Source organism: Rattus norvegicus (assembly GCF_036323735.1).
Source record: "Rattus norvegicus strain BN/NHsdMcwi chromosome Y unlocalized genomic scaffold, GRCr8 chrY_unlocalized_20, whole genome shotgun sequence".
Taxonomy (NCBI): Eukaryota; Metazoa; Chordata; class Mammalia; order Rodentia; family Muridae; genus Rattus; species Rattus norvegicus.
This window is the reverse complement of record NW_026947379.1, coordinates 459,962-466,307: the sequence shown is the minus strand read 5'-3', so window position 1 is coordinate 466,307 and position 6,346 is coordinate 459,962. Positions and strand designations below refer to the sequence as shown.

At 38.0% G+C, this 6,346-nt stretch overlaps 1 long non-coding RNA gene across 1 annotated transcript in view; it reads left to right on the top strand.

Annotated features, from left to right (window-relative positions):
- Window positions 1-828: 828 nt before the first annotated feature.
- LOC134484638 (uncharacterized) overlaps window positions 829-6,346 on the top strand; it is a 39,857-nt gene continuing 34,339 nt past the window's right edge. Inside the window, exon 1 of the long non-coding RNA XR_010062164.1 lies at window positions 829-1,116. This is a non-coding gene — a long non-coding RNA (uncharacterized LOC134484638). The remainder of the gene's footprint in view (window positions 1,117-6,346) is intronic.

Here is a 6,346-nt window from a genome sequence, read left to right as displayed (position 1 = left end):
CACATCATAACCACCCTCACGGCTAAGAAAAGCTATTTTTGAGGCTCTGAGGGAAGTTTTTATCAGAATTTAAAACTTTTCTGTATTTTTTACTCCCCTATCCAAACTGTTGTAGTTTGTGGATCTTCCCCAAGTCTTTGCTTAATTGTATTTATCAATGTTCCTGGCCTACTGGGAAGACATCATCCCAACCCTCCAATATTACTAATCAGGAGGAATAGATGAAGAAATTGGAGAAATTGGTCATTTATCTACAGAAGATGTCCCTGAGATGGATTAACTGTGTCGAATCATCGCATCACTGACAAGCATTCTGAACTATGTTCTCAGTTTATTTTCTTCTTTGTCATTTTGAGTGTGCTACCTAAGGTGGTGAGGACCATTTGTGGGCTGTGTTTGAGAATTGACTTTTCACTATTCATGCAGGAAGAATATCTGATAATTTTTTGGCAGAGACCAGGAATTGTCAAGCATGCAGCTGGTCTACTATGAGTTTCTTACTTTCATTCTGAATGAGGAAGAATTACAAGAAGAGCCACAGGAATAAAAATTTTGACTCTCAGTGTAGAGTATTGAATTTTATCTTCAGAGGATTCCTGGACATGCCATTGGAATTTTATGACAAGGGCTTCTACCCTTGACATGCATCAATATCTCTTTTTGTCTTGGACATACATGATTAAGGATTGGGGGTCCTAAACACTAATGACTCCAGGACTTACCTGCATCCCATCAGATATGTACTGAAAATGTCCTCCTTTTCTTCATGTCTTGGCCAGATTTTGTTGTTAAGGGCCAGGGGGACTGCAGAAGGAAGTGAGGCGTATGTCTATCGATCATGGTTGGGAGAAAGAAAATAGCTAATAGATCCAGCTTGACTAGAGCTTTCCTCCTCTTTCAGTGCTTCCTCGTGTCTGTAGACTTCCCCTTTTGTCATGCTTTATTGGGGAATTTGCATTTTTTCTCCTGTGTCTGGGCTACTACTATGCATGTTCCTTTGTGTTTATCTACAGGGTCTCCAGGGAAGGCATCATCCCAACCTTCCAGCATCAGTGAGCAAGTGCAACAGATTAAGAAGTTTGTAGAAATTGACTAAGGAGCTCCAGAAGATGACATGTGAGTTGGAAAATTCTCGTGCATAGGTAACCATTGCACCAACAGCATTTGAAGAGAAGTAGTCATTGTACCCACTTCTTTGTAGACAGTCCTGACCCCAGTGTGATAACCTCAGTTTTCTCAGACCACAGGAAAATGCAACTGTAATGTCCTCATGTACAAATTAATTTTCTTATGTTCCTCTCAGAATCACAACATAAAGAAAGGATAGTAGTGTGATAGGAAGCTATTTTATTTCTCAGAAATGCACAAGCAGTGGTTTGAATAACTGTCTTGGGTTACGGAAAGTAATGTGTGAGCTCTCATCATGGATTTTAATAGACAGAGAATGTATTTTCTGTCCTCAGACACACAGAAAGTTGGTAAGCTACAGAAGCATAGTAACTTAAACTTAGATAAGTAAACTTTTATTTTTTTATTTAAAGTTTTATTTTATTTGTTTTCAATGAGTATCTGTAAGTCTCAGACACAACAGAAGTGGAAGTTTAATGCCATTATACATGGTTTTATGCCACTATGATTTTGCTGGTAGTTGAACTCAGGACCTATGGAAAAACAGTTAGGACTCTTAAATGCTGAATCATCTCACCAGTCTAAATTACTTTTGACGATGATGGTGATGAAGATGATGATGATTACCATTATTATTATTATACTTAAACTCTAAAGGGATCAAGATTTCCCCTCCTCCAAAGCTCTTTCCCCTCTCCTGTCTCAAGATATCCTACAATAAAGAAGATACCATCACAGCTTCCCATCCTCCCCAGCACTGAAGAAAGAAAAGTTTTACTTTGTCATGGTTATGGACATATTCTTGTTTACTGGGCTCAGAGCTTCAGATCTGATGGAGGGAGACTATGGAAATGGAATCTCCTTTGGAGGAATCTGCTTACCTTGTAGGAATGGGGAAACAGTGAGCAAAAGTAAGATGTTGTTCCACGACTTCATCCCTTGCTAAGAAAAAAGTCTATTTTTCACAGCTTGGGAACTGGGTAAGCAGTCTAAGCAAGCATGGCTAATAAGCCAAACCAGATGGGTAAACATTTGTCCATTGGATACGAAGGGGGAGCATTTAATTGACTATGCTGACTGTATCTCCTGTCCACTGTGTTCTAATCCCATGCAAGGAAAGTTCGGTGGATTTTGTCTGTCCTGTGTCAGAACAATAGTGTTTTCCATTCTGAATGCTTTTTCTTCACTGATATGAACCTTGAGAGAACAGTGGGAGCCACGGAAAGCCACAGCCAACAACATTCTACATTCTAGAATATCAAGGGCTTCTCTTAAGAAACACTTTCTTGTAGTTGTGAATTCAGCAGGGAGGAAAATTACAACCCACCTCTGATCAAGCAGCATAAAAATTAGCATGAGATAAAGAAAGACTTAAAAATGAGTCAGATCTCTGATACATAACAAGAAGTGGACCCTGGCACTGTCACAAATAACATTAAGGTTATTTTGTTGAGCAAGAGTTACTCTCCTGGAGTCCTCAGATGTTCATATGTGGTTGAAAATCTGTCACAGAAGACTGTATTGATATCATACTCTAATCCAGAGAGACCATACAAAAAAGTATATTATTCCTTCTGGAGTATTGGTTGAAATTAATTCACATCACACATTTTGTATGTGAGGCTTAAATTAATGTTCTACATAGACAAAAGCATTATCTCAATCCTTGCCTTTGTAATTTGTTTTGTTTTGTTTTGTTTTTTTTTTAATTTTGAAAATGGCTTAGTATTCTTCAGTTAAACAATTGAACTGAAGTGACTGTTCCTCAGACTGTATACATAGAGAACAGCTGAGTAGTAGTTGACATTTTTAGTCGGGGCGTCTCCCCATGGATCTGTTTGTGCCTGAATAAGCATGCATAGACTTATTTCAGTTAAGGGAATCATGTAGTATACAAAAAATTAGAGGATCCATCTGCTGTAAATATTTTCTTTTACTCAGGTGAAGGAAGGTTTATCAAAGGCTGTGTATCAAAGGTTGTAGATATTACACCATCCATAGGAGATAATATATCAAGAAAGATTCTGCAGGGATGCAGAGATTGACCTAAATATCCCCACACAATTCTAAGCCAGGACGGACAAGATATCACTTCACGTGGAAATTTAAAATAATCTGATGCTATGGTATGTGGAGTGTTAATAAAGAAAAACCACCTAAAAAGCATATGCATATATAGAAGATGCTATTCAAAAATATCCAGAGGCAGTTTGGAACCTACATTTAGCACAAAGAGATTGAATCCCCACTTCACAGTTACTGAATAGAGCCACTGAGTATTAAGAAATCTATATTAGAAATCACTTGCCTATCACATGTCTGTATAACTAGGTAGTCACAGCAAACATGACATTCGGAAAGCATAGCTTGAACTTGTCAACAATGGAGGGAGTGCATGTAGTGAACGAGGTTTGGGCATGAAACTCAAAAGTCGAAAATACCACTGAGATTTGAGTTTTGAGGACAATAAATACTTAATGACTTTTGGGACAAAATTTGAATCTAAAGACTCCTAAAATTATTTATCAATCAGCTCTGAATCCCTATGGAGATTGGTGGATATTATGAATTTAGTCTGTGCCCCAGAGGTATAGGTAAATGGTGTAATTTGAAGTGATTAGGTATGCTAAAGAGGCATACAAAACTGAGGAGGCCATGGTATCATTGAATAAGTGTGCTTCTCCAAAACGTAGCATGATTTTTTGTGCAGTGACCTAGACACTATACACACACGCGCATGCACACACATAAACACACAGATACACATATACACACATACACACAAACACACACACAAACTCACACAAACACACACACACACACACACACACACACACACACAAAAAACCCACAAATAATTGACTTCCTCTGTGCTGTGTGTGGCATGCTGGAATTATCCAAGATATGAAGAGTATTCTCCACAAGTAAGTTAAACCCAAACTCAATGAAAAATTTAGAATTCCTCCTCCTTTCTTGAGAAAGCATTCTGTGCATGAGTAATGCTTACATTTTAAAGTTTAAGAGGGATGACTTGAAAACAGTAACTACTTAATCCACGTTGAAACAGCATTTCAGAGATGTGTAGTGATTTAATTTTGATTTTATGAAACTGCAATTGCTCAGGTCTCATGATTGCAGTATTGAACCACGTCATTCCTAAACATAACTGTAGGGACAGTAAGAGTTTGGAGATTTCTCTAAGTTGAAAAACCTCAGAAATCGTATTAGCAACAACTTAATTCAAAAATGGAGAAACTTGTGCTTGGGTAAGGTCCGGTACCTAAGACTGAGCAGCTGGTTCAAAGCCAAGGACAAACATTGCATGTAACCAAGGACTGCTGGGTACAGAACCTGTTACTAAAATGGAGAAAGCTGAAGTCTTCAGGAAATATGGATAAGGAATACTTGGAATGGTAGAAATTATATGCTATATATTTAGTGGTACACACTGAGAGGATGAATTTTTGAAATGTTTATCTCCTTAGGAGTGTAAACATTTGAGCTAAGTAAATGCTGTAGCCTAGGTAGGAAAGGGAAGTGAGTTTCCATTCAGACACTGGAATTACCTTCATGCCGAACATAAACATGGGAGGGTTTCAAAGAAATGTTGAAGCATATCAAGAGCTTCTGAGCATCCAGGAGGAGTCTGAGAGGATTAATTTGTTCTTGTTATGGGGGATTTTCTACTTTATTGTTGGAAATCCATCAAGAGAAGTTCAAAGTCTAGAAACCAAATTCTATACAAGTCTCATATTAGCTTTGGAAGACTGTGACCTATAAAGGCCTCAAAAAGGCATAGCTAGATTCACCTGTTAAAATGTATTACAATTGGTGACTGACTGCCTTTCCACTATGTTCCCAAGGCCAGCCGCAGGGTACGACTGTGGTGCTAAACCTTCAGCTGGAGAATTCTGCTTAGCTTAATTACTGTGTTTTGTTTTTGGTTTGAGTTGTGTTTGCTTCAGGTATTAGTACTGTTGGTTTGGTTGGAAGTTTTGTTATTCATTCTTAATAAATTTTTGTTCTTTTGGTGAATTTGCAGTTTTGATAACATCATGCACATTGGGTTATGATTGTATCATTAAACCCTTTTTGAAAAAAAATTAATATATATTTTTCAGAATAAAATGTGTTTTTCAACTCATAAGAAACAAGTTTTTTCTTGTGTCGTGTTGCACCCTGTAATCCCAGAAACCATATGTAGAGATAGATGACTAAAATTTGCAGTTCTTGGGATTTACAATTGTTCCCAGTAAGCCAGAGGTAACATGTGGATTGGCCTTTCGATGTGTCTAGTGTGGCCTAATCTGTATACCAATTTCATGATGGAAAAGGTATCCATACTCTATCCTTGTGGTCATATATTTAGCTACTCCTAAAACATAGTACTTTAGGAATGATTTCATAGAACAAATTAATGAGAAAATCAACAGTATTTGTCTAATGACTACCAGAAAATGAAAACATTCACCAATGTATTGGAAATTAAACTCCGGAATATCTGACGTATTCTGTCTCTACTTTATTGAAATATAGTCTCAGTGCGAACCACATAGAAGAGATAATGAATTCCATGTTCTTAAAAATCTTTTTTATACTTTGTTTTTATGTTGTTGGCCTTGAATATGTATTTGGTGCCTATTTTGGATAGTTGTTTGGTTCAGATAATTATCATTACCATTATTATTGCTATTATTTCTTTTTTTATTAACTTGAGAATTTCTTATATACATTTCAAGTGTTATTCCCTTTCCCGGTTTCCAGGCAAACATCCCCTTCCTTTCTCCCCTTCTTTATGGGTGTTCCCGTCCCCACCCTCCCCCCCTTGTCGCCCTCCCCCCAACAATCTAGTTCACTTGGGGTTCAGTCTTAGCAGGACACAGGGCTTCCTCTTCCTCTGGTGCTCTTACTAGGATATTCATTGCTACCTATGAGGTCAGAGTCCAGGGTCAGTCCATGTATAGTCTTTAGGTAGTGGCTTAGTCCCTGGAAGCTCTGGTTGATTGGCATTGTTGTATATATGGAGTCTCGAGCCCCTTCAAGCTCTTCCAGTTCTTTCTCTGATTCCTTCAACGGGGGTCCTAATCTCAATTCAGTGGTTTTCTGCTGGCATAGGCCTATGTGTTTGCCGTATTCTGGCTGTGTCTCTCAAGAGAGATCTACATCCGGCTCCTGTCGGCCTGAAATACTTTGCTTCGTCCATCTTGTCTAATTGGAT